This window comes from Heptranchias perlo, unplaced genomic scaffold, assembly GCF_035084215.1.
Source record: "Heptranchias perlo isolate sHepPer1 unplaced genomic scaffold, sHepPer1.hap1 HAP1_SCAFFOLD_49, whole genome shotgun sequence".
Classification (NCBI taxonomy): domain Eukaryota; kingdom Metazoa; phylum Chordata; class Chondrichthyes; order Hexanchiformes; family Hexanchidae; genus Heptranchias; species Heptranchias perlo.
The window spans coordinates 8,376,083-8,393,407 of record NW_027139505.1 but is presented as its reverse complement, the minus strand read 5'-3'; the positions used below and the strand labels follow the sequence as shown (position 1 = coordinate 8,393,407).

Sequence of the window (17,325 nt, the reverse complement as noted above, 5' to 3'; positions counted from 1 at the left end):
TTATCTGATTGCCACATTCTCCCTGTTTTAACACACACATTACTCGGTCTCTTTATGTCCACCTGGATATTTTCATTAACAATTGTGTTCTCAAAAATTGTGAGTTTTGAAAAACTGTGGTCAGAGTCCCTCCTATCTGCTCTCTGACTTCCTTTAACAGCCTCGGGTGCGTTATCTCTGAGCTCAGTGACGAATCCACCTCGGCTATTAAATTCAGAGCCAAATCCTTCCCTGCAGTTGACTCGAAATATGGCTCCACATCCTCCACAGTCTCGCTGAAGATGCTGTATCGACACCTTTGTATGGAATACTTTTACGGTAGATAGTTTGATACTGTGATACTTTGATTCTTTGAAACCAACATTTGCACATCTGCCATCATTTTTAGAAACTGAAGGAAATATTTTGTATCGCCCCAAAAGTTCACCCAATCCAGCCCTGTCTGATAGATCACATCTCTCATGAGTCTGACTTTCCAAACGTGTTTGGAATGATTTTAGGTTCATAGACATAACGCACAATCTGAACTCCAATTCACTGGAATGTTGACAGGTTCTCGTTTTTTTTTAGATATCAAGTTACATCTTCTGTCACTACTTCAATAACCTCCTTCCTTTTTTCTTGCTAATAACTTTTCACTATTTCATAAATCTTCTGTTCCTGCTCCAAACAGTTTTATTATTTCCACTCTCCAGTCTCAGATCCGGATATTTCACACGCTCCAGTCTTATCAGGTGAAACCCTCCCACTGCTCCACATAAGCAGTCTGTCAAACCGTTTATGCTGGTTGGTTCAGATCGTAACCGTCCCTTCCCTTCTTCCTGAACTCACCCTAGTGTCCCAACAGCATGAACCCTTCCCTGCTGAACCAGCCTGCTGCCACACATTCACCTGCCTCATATAGTCCTCAGTGAGTGCCAAGTGCAAAACAATTCGGAGATCACCACGCTGTGGCGTTGTTTTTCAGTCTAAAGCTCAAATTTTAATCTTCCCTTTATAAACGTAATTCTAACCGTGTTATTTGTTCCGACCATGACTATTTTCCGCTCTCCTTTCCTTTCCAGAGATGGTCCCACCTGTTCCAGGAAGTTCTTCCCTCTGGCACGAGGGCGGCAACTTACCATTTGGACCTGCTCACGGCGGAAGAAGAGTCTGTATATTCCCCTGACGATAGAATCTCGCACCACTCTCGCTCTCCTATTCCTGTGCCCCACCTGCCTCTCACCTCTCTCCCACTCGGGCTGCCTCCCGCTGCTCCCTGATTTCACACTGTTACTCGGGAAGACCAAACTGAGTCACTGTTTCTATCCGCCTTACAGTCCATAACATCAGGTGTCTATTGGACAGTTCCAGTACTGAGATCCCTCCAACTGTGACTGCACTGGCCCGGTAGATGGTCACTCACTTTCGTTTATCTACACACAATATGCTCGATTTCTTCTTCCTGTTTGAGCAACAGGATCTTGTTCATGATCTGGAAACTTTATCAGGACACAATTAATATATTAAAGATTGTTCTGAACCTATCGGTGTCTATTCTCATTCTTGTTGATGATGTTGGATCTTCTCCCCTGTTTGGACCTTCAGCCAAGGTGGTGACAGGCGTTCCAAGATTGTGATGCTCTGTAATAAGTATATTAATAGGAGGGTTAGACTGAAATATAAAAATGAGAGGGAGGAACGTTGCCTTGTTAAATGTGATATCAAGTCCCTCCTTCACATTAGTACAATAGCTGTTAGCTCTCGGATCGAGCATTTTCCGACTGTTACGATCAACTCTCCACATCAGGTGCGGCACAGACAGCTGCCCAGTGAAACCCAATGAGTCCCGCTGATCTCCACAACCCAGTTCCAGACGGCCGAGATTCTGCACTGGCTGCACCAATTGTTAAGATTTACTTACGGTGCAGGCCAGCACCAGACATTTCCTGGGGAAGTCAATGTTCTGGAGGGCAATATGGAGCGAGGTGATGAATTAAATGATCCTTCACTCAGTTTTACCCAGTCTGGCGCTATTGGATTATTTTATTCACAGATGTGTTTTTTAATATTTTTGATTTGTTGAGTTTTGATATTAAATTCTGTTATTTTATGAACCTGATATCTTTCTACACACCCAAATGGAGCTGGGTGTGATTTTTCTGCTCTCGATGGGTGGTGACATTGTCCGTCTGTTCATGGAGATGTGTTTTGGTTGGTGGTTCCATTTGGATACATTTACCATATCTCTCATGGTATCAGGACCTGACTAATGAGCACTGTAGGAGGTGAGGAATTTTACACCGTTCTACGAAGATTATCACTAATGTATAATGTTATGAATTGTGTAACTTTAAACAGGTGCTGCACATTTATTTTTGGATTATTTGTTGGGGTCTTACAATCTCAGAAAACACCACAAATATATAAGTTGTCGATTCGACGGCTATTTTCCAATCATAATTCTCCACTTCTGCGTGTGCCTCCCTCTGTGTGTGCACACAGGCAAGATCAACTAATCAAACTATCAGTCACTGTAATATCCTTTCCACACTGTGGAAATGTAAAAGCGATTAATCTCTGTCAGTAATTTCTTCAAACTATAGTTGAAGTTATTCGCTGACACTAAGGTCATAACAAGATTAAATTGTGCAGTTACTCTTTTTGTCAAATTAGTGATGAACCTTCCGAACTTTTGTTAATTTCAATAGTTACTTTTTATATAAAGATTAATGATGGACCCTCCTACCTGTTGGTAATTTCAGTCGATGCTTTGTATACAGAGATTAGTGATGGAAACTCCTAGCTTTTGGTAATTTGAGTAGTTACTTTTTATATCAAGATTAGTGATGGACCCTCCAACCTGTTGGTAATCTTTGTGTTGACTTTTTGTATAAAGTTTATTGTCGGACCCTCCTCCATATTGGTAATTTCAGAAGTAACTTTTTTTATTAAGATTTGTGATGTACGCTACAACCTGTTGTAAATTGAATTCTTACTTTTTATGTAAAGATTGGTGATGGACCCTCCTCCCTGATGGTAATTTCAGTAGTTACTTTTTATATAAAGATTAGTGATGGATCCTCCTACCTGTTGTTAATTTCATTTGTTACTTTTTAGAAAAGATTACTGATTGACCCTCCGACCGGTTGGTAAATTGAGTTTTTACTTATTACATAAAGATTATTGATGGACTCTTCTACCTCTTGGTAATTCAATTGTAAACAATTTTACAACACCAAGTTATAGTCCAACAATTTTATTTTTAATCCCACAAGCTTTCGTACGCTTCCCCCTTGCTCAGGTGGTGTGGAAATGACATTTTCGAATCCTTCGCATTTTAAAATCATAGAACAATGCCTGGTGATTACTGCCCGTTGCCAAGGCAATCACTGTGAGCAGACAGAAAGGTGTCACCTAAAAAGGCCACCAAATATACAAACCCCCCACCCCCAAAAGAGAGAGAGAGAGATAAGGAAGACAGTCAATGACCCGTTATATTAAAAACAGATAACATTTGTTCGCTGCTGGGTTTACGTGTAGTGTGACATGAACCCAAGATCCCGGTTGAGGCCGTCCTCATGGGTGCGGAACTTGGCTATCAATTTCTGCTCGACGATTTTGCGTTGTCCTGTGTCTCGAAGGCCGCATTGGAGAACGCTTACCCGAAGATCGGTGGCTGAATGTCCTTGACTGCTGAAGTGTTCACCGACTGGGAGGGAACGCTCCTGTCTGGCGATTGTTGTGCGTTGTCCGTTGATCCGTTGTCGCAGTGTCTGCATAGTCTCGCCAATGTGCCATGCTCCGGGGCATCCTTTCCTGCAACGTATGAGGTGGAAAACTTTGGCCGAGTCACAGGAGTATGAACCATGTACCTGGTGGGTGGTGTCCTCTCGTGTGATGGTGATATCTGTGTCGATGATCTGGCATGTCTTGCAGAGGTTGCCGTGGCAGGGTTGCGTGGTGTGGTGGACGCTGTTCTCCTGAATGCTGGGTAATTTGCTGCGAACGATGGTCTGTTTGAGGTTGGGTGGCTGATTGAAGGCGAGTAGTGGAGGCGTGGGGATGGCCTTAGCGAGGTGTTCGTCGTCATCGATGACATGTTAAAGGCTGCGGAGAACAAGGCGTAGTTTCTCTGCAACGGGATAGTACTGGACGAAGGGTACTCTGTTGGTTGCGTCCCGTGTTTGTCTTCTGAGGGGGTCTATGCGATTTTTCGCTGAGGTCCGTCGGAACCGTCGATCGACGAGTCGACCGTCATATCCCGTTCTTCCGAGGGCGTCTTTCAGCGTCTGTAGGTTTCCATCGCGTTCCTCATCGTCTGAGCAGATCCTGTGTATTCGCAGGGCCAGTCCATAGGGGATGGCACTTTGACGTGGTTAGGATGGAAGCTGGAAAAGTGGAGCATCGTGAGGTTGTCCGTGGGCTTGCGGTAGTGTGAGGTGCTGAGGGGCCCGTCTTTGATGGAGATTCGTGTGTCCAAGAAAAAAACCGATTCTGAGGAGTCGTCCATGGTGAGTTTGATGGTGGGATGGAACTTGTTGATGTTATCCTGTAGTCCTGACATTATTGACCCATTTTACTCAACCTCTCCTCATAGGACAATCCTCTCATTCCAGGATTTAATTCGTTGCACCGCCTCCAAGGCAAGTACATTGCTCAGTGGGTAAGGAGGCCAAGCTGTATGCAGTACTCCAGGTAAGGGCTCACCAAAGCCTTCTACAATATATCGTAATATTTCCTTACTCTTCAATTCTCACCCCCTTGCAATGAAGGCCAACATGCCGTTTGTATTCCTAATTGCCTGCTGTACCTGTGTGCTAACATTTTGTGTTTCTCCTACTAGGACCCCCAAGTCTCTCTGGACACCAACGCTAAATAGTTTCTCACAATTTATAAAATATTCTGTTTTTCTATTCGTCCTACCAAAGTGAATGACCTCATATCTCCCCACATTATACTCCATCTGCCATCTTCTTGCCCACTCAGTTAACGTGTCTATACCCCTCTTGAGACTCTTTGTATCCTCCTCACAGCTTACTTTCCCACCTAGCTTTGTATCATCAGCAAACGTGGATACGTTACACTCGGTCCCTTCATTCCAGTCATTAATATAGATTGTAAATAGCTGGGGCCCAAGCACCGGTCCTTGTGGTACCCCTCCAGTTACAGACTGCCAACATGAAAAGGACCCGTTTATCACTACTCCACATTGTGTCCTTTAACCAATCATCTACCCATGATAATATGTTACCGCCAACCCCATGAGCCCTTACCTTGTGTAACATCCGTTTATGTGACACCTGATCGAATGTCTTTTGAAAATCCAAATATACTACATCCACTGGTTCCCCTTTATCTACCCTACGAGTTACATCCTCAAAACACTCTAGTAAAGTTGTCAATCACGATTTCCCTTTCATAAAACCACGATGATTGTGCTTAATCATATTACGACAAGACGTGCAGAGGTTACAGTGCTCTGTAACCTCTTCCTTATTATTAGATTCCAGCATTTTCCCGACTGATATCAGGCTAACTGATCTGTAGTTCCCTGTATTCTCTCTCCCTCCTTTCTTGAATAGCGGGGTTACATTTGCTACCTTCCAATCCACTGGGACCGTTCAAGAATCCAGGGATTTTTGGAAGATCATAATCAATTAATCCACTATCTCTGCACCCACCACTTTTGGAACCCTCGGGTGTAGGCCATCAGGTCCAGGAGATTTATCGGCTTTTATTTCCAGTAGTTTCTCAAATACTTTTTCTCTCCAGATACTATTTACTTCAATTTCCTCACTATTACTGGTTAAGCTTTGTGTCTTCTACTGTGAAGGGAGATCGCAATGGTGTTACCACTATCACAGGGATCGGTCCAAATAATGCCACTCTGCATGCAGGCTTCCTGGCGTAATGCACCGATCCAAATCTCCGCACCTTACACCAGTTCATATCCCCAACTGATTTCCAAATTTTCAGTTATTTGTCTAATATAAAATCTGGGATCCAATGTTTTCTCTAAAAGTTAACCCCTTTTAAAGCTGTTTCCGGGCATACCCTCCATAGATACTACAAGTGATTGGTTTTGTGATCAGCCGTTCCTTATAATCTTTGTTGTTCTGAATGATTACCATATTAACTTCATCCCCAACCCTTCTGGCATTACTTGTGTTCAAATCATGGACTTTCCTTGTTCTGATATAGCATCCCATGTCTGCCTATTTATTCCTTTAAGCAATCCCTTTAATTGCGTGTACACTGTTCTTCATGTTCCTACATTGTCTCTATTTTAATCAATCTAAATATCTTCCCGAATTGGGCTTGGTATAATCGTGTACCATTTCCTTAAGCATTACATGTTAAAAATCTACATCCGCTTGATTACATAAATCGGAAGTCACAGATACATAAGAGACAGGTAACAGAGGAACTATAATATGGAATTGAAATTCACTGTACCAAGCATTACTACAAGTCCGTTTACAGGTCCTTCCTGAAGACTGGGGCTCTGAACTTGCCTTCTCTCTGGACTCGCAGTTCACAGATTTAGTTGAGTCAACCTTAGCTTGCAGGTTAGGGCCATCGGCTCCAAAATTATTTTCACAGTCGCCAAAGCATTACAGCGACGAGTAAAAATAGCATGGATCCAAGTCGTGAAAGAAAGAACCAACAATTAGTGAAGGATATTTAATTGCCCTTGCCATATGAGGCTGTTTGCTGTGTCGTCAATTTGCAATCGTTCCCAAGGTCATTTAGGGAGTTCGCTAAGGAGCAAAGCCCACACATTCTGGAGGGAGGATTGTAACGTGTACAGGAAGGCAATTAATAAGGTGGGCCCTTGATATATTGTTTCCACTGCGGCCACCACCATTGACACGGTCCCGAAAATCATAATCACCTGTAATAAAGAACAGAAAATGAACGGTGACTCTTCTGGAGAGCCTGGAATATATCAATCTGCATTGCATGCGTTCGTCAAATTTCTGATTTCCTTCTGTCACCATGGAAATGCAGTTGGTAAATTTCCACTCAAATTAAAGATTGACGCTTCAAAAATACGTAATTTCAACCATATTTTTTCTGTAACCTTGGTGTGAATATTGTAAGCGATGGGCTCCACATCTGCCCCACGACTGCCCATTGTCTCCTGGCCCTATGCAACGGCACTCCTGTCACTTGATAAGTGATCGAATAATACAGGCAGGAAGAACTTGACTCGTCAATGTGATGTTAGACATTTTGCTTACAGATATTTACTTAAAATCTTAACTGATCGTCAAATGTTGGAATGCTTTAAAAGGGGAACAGACCATTCGACCCAACCAGTCCTTGCCAGCGTTTACCCTCCATCCGAGCAAATAGTTTCAATCACTTTACCTGCCCTGTCTCGACATCCCATAACTTACACTGCTATGAACCAAGTGCTCGCAAGTGGGATTGGGCATGATAGCTCTTTGTTGGCTGGCACAGGGCACGAAGGGCCGAATGGTCTTCTTCTGTGCCGTAAATTTCTATGATTCTATGTTTGTCCTAGCAGTTATTTTAATGGCATATTCTGTGTTGCCTGTCCCTATTTTTAACAAATCAAAAGCTGGCCACCGAGTTAGATGCACTCTACTGAAGTGCGAACGGAGAACTTCTCATTGTGTTGTGTTGAAGTGGCCCATACACAGTAACTGACGCACGGAATATCCTGTGCTGTGAATTCATGTATTTTCGAAAGTTGTGGATGTCCTGTCCTTGGAAAGCTGGGTTTTTATACACTGTCAGATATATGCCGAGGCACCAGGCTAGTACTTGGTTGCCTCCTTTAACTTCTCACTTGCGGATTGTCTGAGGTTTTCCCTCCCATGGTAGCTGTAGGGTTGAATATTGTCTGATGTGTTCCTCGAACTGTCTTACATTTAACACAGTTGGGATCAAAATGAAATTAATTTAATAAACATCCATCAGGTTATCCTCAAACTCTTTCTTGCCAATCCATAATGGAAGAAGCCAGGTTAAAGCCATGCACTAAGTACAGTTTCACAGTTTTAAATCACAATTTATAGTAACATTTGGGCGCTCAGACATTTAATAAACATAAACACATGTCATCAGAATTATGTTGCAATTGAGCAGCAAATAACTACAGGCAAAGTTACGTAACAAGGTTAAATAACAACGGTTGCACAGGCAATTCCATGTATTGCAGTAAATCAACACCAAAGGATGCTGAGCATTAACTACAACAGCGACCAGAGTCTGAGGTTATAAATTGGTGTGATTAGTTTAAGAGTACTTCCTATGATAGGTGAAATTTACCAACTTTGAATAACCAATTTACTATAAAGCTCAAGACCACGCGTGAATAACTACATTCAGTGATTACAGAACCTCGTCTTTATCAACGGTGTCATTGATTGAACCTCCTTCCTTCCGTGCGTGGCAGGTGTTAACTTATGGAGCGATGAGTCGATGAGCCCCCTTTCAGCAGAGGGGTTATCCAATTGTACTTGGATCTCTACTCCCTGTGGGTTCTTACCATCCAACTTCCCATCAAAGCAGCTGGTTTGGCCTTTTCGCGCACCTTTCAGCTCCAGAAAGGTGTGCCAGGAGCAAGTTGAATGAATTGAATGGAACCGATTGTGTAAATCCGAATCATGGAACCGTTCACATACCAGCATCTCATAATCACCCACACTCTTTTGGTAACACATGCATCGAGCGACACCACAGATATTCTACTGAGAGATGATTTCAGAGAGTTATAATAATTGCTCCGTACTGTTATCTGAGAAAGAGAGGGAAGCTCTTTCCGGATACTGAGCGTGATTTCCGGGTGGATTGGAATCAAAAATGGGTAGCAAAACAACAACTGAACAATGGGAGGCCTTCATGGAGGAGATGGTTCGGGCACAAACCACACACATTCCCAAGAGAGGGAAAGGAAGGACATCAAAAATTAGAGCTCCCTGGATGACTAAAGATATAGAGATTACAATGAAACAGAAAAAGGAGGCTTATGACAAATTTAAAATATATAATGCTGTGGAAAATTAGGCTGAATACAGCAGAGATTTATAAAAGGGAATAAGATTGACAAAGAGAGAGCATGAGAATAGATAGGTGGCTAACATAAAATGGAACCCAAAAGTCTTCAATAAACATATAAATAGAAAAGGTGCAGTCAAAGGAAGGGTGGGACCGATTCGGGACAAAAAAGGAGATCTTCTTGTGAAGGCAGAGTGAATGGCTGAGGTGCGAAATGAATATTTCACATTGGTCTTGATTAGGAAAGAGGATGCTGCCATTGTAGCAGTAAAGGAGGATGCAGTAGTGATATTGGATAGGATAAAAATAGATAAATAGGAGGTACTTAAAAGAGTGGCAGTTCTCAAAGTATAAAAGTGACCCGGTCCAGATGGGATGCATTCTGGGTTCCCGAGGGAAGTTAGGGTGGAAATTGCACAGGCTCTGGCCACAATCCTCCAATTCTCCTCAGATATGGTGACGGTGGCAGAGGACTGTATGATTGCAAATGTCACACACCTGTTAAAAAAGGTGTGAGTGATGAACTCAGCAATTACAGGCGTTGGTAGTGGGGGAACTTTTCGAGACAATAATCAGGGACAACATTAATTGGCACTTGGAAAAATATTGGATAATAAATGAAAGTCAGCCTGGATATGTTGAAGGAAAATCGTTTTAGACTAACCTGATCGAGTTCTTTGATGAAGTAACGGAGAGGCTTGATGAGGGTAGTGCGGTTGATGATTTGTATGTGGACTTTCAAAGGCATTTGATAAATTACCACAGAATATTTTTTTCTGAATAGTTGAAGCCCATGGGATTAAAGATACAGTCACAGCGTGGATAGAAGATTAGCTCAGGGACAAAAAGAGGAGAGAAATGGTGAACGGTTGTTTTTCATAGTGGAGGGAAGTTTATAGTGTTGTTAGGAACACTGCTTTTTTGATATTTATTATTGATCTGGATTTGAGTATGCAGTGTACATATTCAAAGTTTGCTTTATTATGGAGGCATAAAGTACAAAAGAAGGAAGTTCTGCTCACCATTTATAAATCATTGGTTCGGCCTCAGCTGGAGTATTGTGTCCAATTTTGGGCAGCGCAATCTAGGAGAGATATCAAGGACTTCGAGGCTGTCCAGAAGATATTAACTAGAATATTACGAGGGATGAGTGTAATGTGGAGAGATTGGAGAAGCAGGGGTTGCTCCCTGTCGAGCGGAGAAGATGAAGAGGAGATTTGATTGACGTGTTCAAAATCATGAAGGGTTTTGATAGAGTAAATAAGCAGAAGGGCAGGTAAACAGAGGACACAGATTTAAGTTGATCGGCAAAAGATCCAGAGGCGACACGCAGCCAGTTGTGATGATCTGGAATGCACTGCTTGAAAGGGTGGTGGAAACAGATTCAACGGTAACTTTCGAAAGGAAATTGGAAAAATACTTGGAGGGGAAAATTTGCAGTGATAAATGGGAAAGAGCAGGGGGATGGGACCAATTGGATAGCTCTTTCAAAGAACCAGGACAGGCACGATGGGCCGAATGGCCTCCTCCTGTGCTGCACCATACTATGATAATACGATGCTGTGATTTTAATGTTAGGAAGATATGGTGGACAACCTACTCTCCCGCAACATTAAAACAATTAAAAATGTAGGCGAATCTTTTTGTGTTTATCACCTGACCATGAAACCTCGCCTGGGCTGAGTGTAGTCCGGAACATTGAGCGGGTGCATCTGACGCCGGGAAGAGAGCCTGGGAGATTTTCCTTATATTAAAATTAATGCTTGTTGTTTGTGCACTCGGAAAATTTGAATGTGCATTTAAAACAATTAATATTATTGTGTTGAGAGCATGGTCACTCACAGAGGGCGGCACAGTTTACTGTTTGTCAGACATGCTTTCCCTGCCCTGTACTTGACTGGACTCAACAGGAGTGAGGAGAGGGGTTATGCTGCATTACTGAATTGATAGTCAAACGCAATGAATTGTTCTCAGAAACTGCTACATTCCAGGACTTGTATTGCACCCGTGAGAGAGACTCAAACTTAACTGCTGCATTCTGGGAGTCTGCTGCTTGGCTGAGAAACTTGATTGTAAAATTGCTGCAGAATGTGAGTCCCGGGTCCAAACGGAGAAACAATTTTAGCGTAAAAAGTAAGGAGACATTTCTCACCGACAATTGCTGATGGTTTGGGAATATTTCTTCTCTATTCCAGTATTATTTGAAATGGACCGAATATAAGGCCTTGTCTATAACAGGCGACGATGGAACCGAATATTGGACTGGGCCTTTAACATGTGGGCCTATAATTGGTGGCGATGTGACTTTACTGCCCGAGATTAATGTCTACCCCTCCAAGGATAAAGCGCCTTTCACCGCCGCAGGACGCCCTAAAGCGCCTCACAGACTAGGAAGGACTTTTGAAGTGTTGTCACTCTTGTAATGTCAGGAAATGTGGAAGTCAATAAGCGCACAGCAAGATCCCACAAACAGCAATACGATAAATGTCCAGATAGGCTGAAATTCGGCGTTGGTGGGGACATCAAATGGGCGGGATCCCATCGGTCGCCTGTTATACGCTCGGTCTGATATTCAGTCCATTGACCTTAATAGAACAGAATATCGCGCGTGTCCGATAACTGTCGGCAAATGCAATTCAACCTGGTTTTTGTCCCGCCCGTGTTCAATTTCACCCCCAATAATCTGTTTTAATTCTGCTTGTTGAGGGATAAATACTGACCAGGACTCGGGAAGATTAGAGATACCATCCAATGGCGAATCGTGTAACTGTTGGGAACTCTTTATCAAACTCCGAGCTCGATTGCTGTTCTTCTCATTGACCCTGACCAATTATAGACAGGCAATGTAAGAGCTGTAACCTGAACTACCACCGCCCCTTCTCCCCTTGTGTTCTGGTCGGGAAATTCCAGCACGGGGCGGAAAACAACGTCATCTGGAGAACTACATACATCCAGTAGATGGAAGGCACCGTGATAAAAATACAAACCGGCTGTACAAAATAAAGCATATTGAATATAATAAATATAAAATATATTTAAACCAAGACATCAATCAAATCCGTGATGCCCATCAATCACAGACTGTGTAAAGATTGAGCGGTCACAGCGCTGGCTGTATTCCATGTGTAACCGGGTACACTGAATAGAACAGTGGAAGCGGTCAGAGACATCTCCTCTGATGATCTTACACATCCTGCATTGAGAACGCTGGATTTAATCAGTCACAGGGCAGCCCCACCTCGACATCTTCCAATCTGCATCCCATACACTACAGGATAAATTGGGAAACAGCACCATCCGATGCACAGAAACTGGCGAGTGGACAAAATTTTGTTAAATTGGCTCAATTCTTCATTTGATGCCTTGTATCGATCAACGCTCTCAAACCCAGGGCTGAAGTGGTACCGGACTGAACTCCTATTACACAGTCTTGCACTGGGGATGCCAGTACAACACCAGTTAATAAAAGGACAGTGGATATTACATGTTATTGTCTGTGCACCAACACACAGAGCGGATTATTCCATCTCAATATCTGAGTGTATTAATTGCAGATTCTGGCCTGGAATGTCCCTATTATTAATGTTGTTATGAATTGTTAATTCTTACATGATTTTACTAGTTTTATCCGGTTGCTAATTCAAGTTAATTGCAGTCAGATTCCCCAAGTTATATTTAGTAAAACTTTATTTTAATTTTGCTGGGCAGCCTGCAGCTATTTCTCATTAATCGAGATGTCAGAAATAGCAGGTAAAACGACGTAACAACAATTAATATTCAAAGATGGTGAAACCTCACAAGACTGCGAATGAGACAGCGGCTCCGCTCCTTATTACCTGGAGAAGGGATGGAGCGGCCGGTGCAGCTGATACTAGTCTAAGCGCCGTGTTCATCAAACCTCCGAGAAAATGTAAATTCACCAGCAGTTCCAAACGATCGAATCTTTACCTAAAACTGGTGGATCTTTCTGTCAATTTGACCGTGGATGTGAATTCCCGTCCTCGCACAGTGATATTAAACTCGTTGATTAAATATTCTATTCCACTATTAAGGTTCACTTCATCTCTTTTCATAATTAAAGGGAACGTTGTTATTTGGCAGCGGTCACTCAAACAAAGAACTGTGGAAACCCACCGTCAATGTTACGGTAAATGCAACAAAGAACAGATATCGTCGCCGAATTGTGAGTTTTTACAAGAACCACCTTTATGTAGCTGTAAGGGGAGAGATCCCCATTCTCAGGTGGAATTTGTGCTAAAAATGAATTCTGATGCTGGCATTTCTTTCATTTTTAATCAATCTTAAAATCAGTGTCCAGGGAGATTGCAGCAGCTTCTTCAGCTTTTCCCTGAATTTCCTTTGTGTCGCTGCATAAATACACGTGTTTGGGCAGGAACTCAAAAACTTCAGCATAGCTCCGGTTTCGGTGGCGATAAATGCTGGGTTTGTTTCGTCGCCTCGGTATTGATAGATGTTTGTCAGTCTGTTAGTTAGAAAACTCACGCCATCTGTCAGCCACAATAGTATAAAAGTGCTGGATATCGTGAAGAGTAAAATGATGGATTTCCTTCGTTTCTGCATCTCTGGATCAGACTGATTCTCACTGCTGTGACCCCGGAGTCCCCTGCGGGCTCTACTGGCCACTAAAATCCGTCTGATAGTCAAAAAATTAAACAAGGCAATTAAAGTGAAAGGAAACCAATGGTGCCAGATGTCGTGAAACCAGCCGTACGCTATAACGAGAGGTGAGGAGAGAAGAGCCTTTCTTACCCGGCAGCCCCACTGCACATTCTTCATAATTCGTTCAGGTGCAAATAGAAAGAAAGAGGGGATGTCCTTTAAAAAGGTAAGAACAGAGACCATTGTTGTCACCGCGGCCGCAGATCTCTCGGTGCAATACTTGGTTTTAAACTTCTGGCAGCAGACGGCGACAAAACGGTCGAATGTGAAGGAGGCAGTGAACCAAACAGACAAATCGAGGGCGACAACAGTCATGCATAGAATTAACCTGCAGACGGGAGTGCGGGAGAGGAATGAAAGTGGGAAGTGATAACTGAAAATATGATACACTATTATATTGATGATCATGACCAGTTGATCCGCTGTTGCCATGGCCACCATGTAGACAGAGATACATTTCGAAAGGCCGCAGTTTCCTCGTGAGAGAATCACAATTGTCATCAAGTTCGCTGTAAGAAAGAGAGTGAAGATAAATAATATTCCAGGGTCTGATTGAAATACTGCATGCAGGATATGGAGATACCCGTTGAAAGCATTTTACTCCATTCAGTGTGATTATTAACACGGAGAATTGTGAGAACAGGATTAATATTGGAGCCATTACCAGGTCAACCTTCCCAAACATGTCGATGAGCTGTTGCAGCGCTCACTCTGCACGGGGAGACAAGTCGGTCCGGAAATCCACCTAATCCTCGTGTTCGAACTGCAAGGAACATTGTAACATCAGTGAAATTATCAGATTAAGGGGAACGCTGAAAGGGCGGACCAACTGGTCACAATTTGGTCCTGGTCAATGTCGACTGTGTAATTCTGACATCCCCGGGAAACATGTTCCCTTTTCCAACATGCATTAAGAACAGTGAGACAGTTAACATGGATTAACAAGAAACAGGTTACAATGGCTCACCGGGGATACTGACTGCAGCGAGAATCGGGTGGTAAATCTCTTTTATCTGTAGAACAGTTACTTCCCCCATTTTCTGTGAGAATGGGTGAATTCTGTCGGAGCTGAAAGAATCTGACTGGCGCACGGCTGAGGCGGGAGAAGAGAGCCCTATATTTATACACACATCAATCCTCCAGGGAGTCAATCAGGTTACATCATAATTAACATTATTTACAGTCAATCAACAAATAGACTCAGGAACGTTGTTTTCTTATCTGATATGACAGATTTATAGAAATTGTTATTGCAAAGTTTCAAAAAACACACACAATTAAAGCATTTTGTGACAAATGGAAAGTGGAATCTCCCAGCATTGGTGCTGACCCTATTGCTACAGGACTGGTGGAGGCACTATCCTTGCGGTAATCGTCCTAACCCTGCAGCTGACCCCACCTTCAACCCTAACTTCTCCAAAACAGGCAATGAACCTAATCCTGACAGCAATCGTCCAGCTCAATTGAGCGAAATCGTTTCTTTAGTTTTCTGCCCATTGAAAACTGTTCCTTGATGTATTTAACAGTGGGGTAACATGGTTCAATTTTATGAATACAATTGAATTTGGGTTTACAGCAATAATAAACATTTATAATCAGCGTGCCCAGTCCTGCAGCTGTGCGTAACCTGATTTAAAATCAGTGAAAATGAATTTATAAACGACACTGAACCACTTATTAGATTCTTTGGTCTACATTTTGTCAGTTTCCTAGTAAATTAAATGTTTTTTGCTTTGTAAAACTATTAAAACGTGCCTACTAGTGTCTGTGCCCCTATGGAATTAAGCACAATTTGAAGAGCCTTTTCGACCAAGTGCAAGGGGCAGAATCTCGCAATTTTGACGCGTCCAGTTTTGTGGCCAGGACCTGATCCTTGCGATTCGAATCTTGAACCAACGGAAAAGATCGCAGATAACACGAATGTAATTGGTTTCGGGCATAACTCACACCGTTTAACTTCCCTGATCTTTTCCACTGTTTCTGAGAATTGAAGTGGGATCTGGTTGCGAAACTAACGGGAACAGTCGGAAACCCGACCCCGTGCCTCGTCTGTCTCCTGAAGTGGACGCATAGAAATTCTTACCATGAACATAGCGTGATGTGTGCAAGTTGTCGTAAGATTATTCCATTGGTCTGCAGTATTACTTTTTAACGGCCTTACTTACAAGATAGAATACACTGAAATGTAGGAATGAATGGATCGGGAAAGACAATTGGGTTCCATCTGACCGGCTCAGGATGTAGAAAGTGTCACATCCTATAATATATTTCATACTGCTCTTTCATTTTACCCCAGGCTGATGAACGAACTGATCCATCAGCCCGCAACGCTTCCGATGGTGGTCCATTCTATACAATCCACACACTCTTTTTGAAGAACTGAAATGTAAACTGTCTTTAACCCTCCCCATTTTAACTGTGAGTCTGTGGCCTCTTGTTGTACACACTGGGACTATATTAAACATGCAACACTTTATCTTTTCTTCTCCCTACATGTTGTCGAACATAAGAACATAAGAAATAGGAGCAGGAGTAGGCCATGCGGCCCCTCGAGCGTGCTCCGCCATTCAATAAGATGATGGCTGATCTTCGATCTCAACTCCACTATCCCGCCCGATCTCCATATAGCTTGATACCCCGAAAGTCAAAAAATCTATATATCTCGGCCTTGAAAAAACTCAACAACTCAACATTCACAGCTCTCTGGGGTAGAGAATTCCAAACATGAGTGAAGAAATTGCTCCTCATTTCAGATTTAAACGGCCCATCCCTTATCCTACGATAGTGCCGTTAGTTCTTCACTCTCCAGAAAGTGAAAACGGCCTCTCAGCATCCAGCCTGTCAAGCCCTCTTAGAATCTTACATGTTTCAATGAGATCACCGCTCATTCTGCTAAACTGCTGAGAGTATAGGCCCATTCTAGGAACACAGGAACATGGGAACAGGAGTAGGCCATTCAGCCCCTCGTGCCTGCTCCGCCATTTGATAAGATCATGGCTGATCTGTGATCAAACTCCATATACCTGCCTTTCACACTTATCCCTTAATACCTTTGTTTGCCAAAAAGCGATCTATCTCAGATTTAAATTTAGCAATTGATCTAGTATCAATTGTCGTTTGCGGAAGAGAGTTCCAAACATCTACCATCCTTTGTGTGTGGATCTGTTTTCTAATCTGACTCCTGAAAGGTCTGGCTCTAATTTTTAGACTGTGCCCCCTAATCCAAAAATCCCCAACCAGCGGAAATAGTTTCTTCTATCCACTTAATATATTATAAACGTCGATCAGATCACCCCTCAACCTTCGAACCTCTGGAGAATACAACCCCAATTCGTGTCATCTCTCCTCGTAACTTAACCCGTGAAGTCCGGGTGTCATTCTAGTAAACCTACGCTGCACTCCCTTCAAGGCCAATATGTCCTTCCGAAGGTGCGGTGCCCAGAACTGCTCACAGTACTACAGGTGCGGCCTAACCAAGGTTTTTATAGCTGCAGCATGACTTCTGCCCCCTTGTACTCTAGTCCTCTAGATATAAAGGCCAACATTCCATTTGCCTTCTTGATTTTTTTCTGCACCTGTTCATGACACTTCAATGATCTCTGTACCTGAACCCCTCGGTCCCTTTGGACATCC

At 42.9% G+C, this 17,325-nt stretch overlaps 1 long non-coding RNA gene across 7 annotated transcripts in view; it reads left to right on the top strand.

The window, feature by feature from the left end:
- Positions 1–1,505, top strand: part of LOC137313856 (uncharacterized) — a 271,375-nt gene extending 269,870 nt beyond the window's left edge. For all 7 annotated transcript variants that reach the window (XR_010961095.1, XR_010961093.1, XR_010961094.1 and 4 more), the window contains one exon: positions 1,065–1,505. This is a non-coding gene — a long non-coding RNA (uncharacterized lncRNA). The remainder of the gene's footprint in view (positions 1–1,064) is intronic.
- Positions 1,506–17,325: the final 15,820 nt, after the last annotated feature.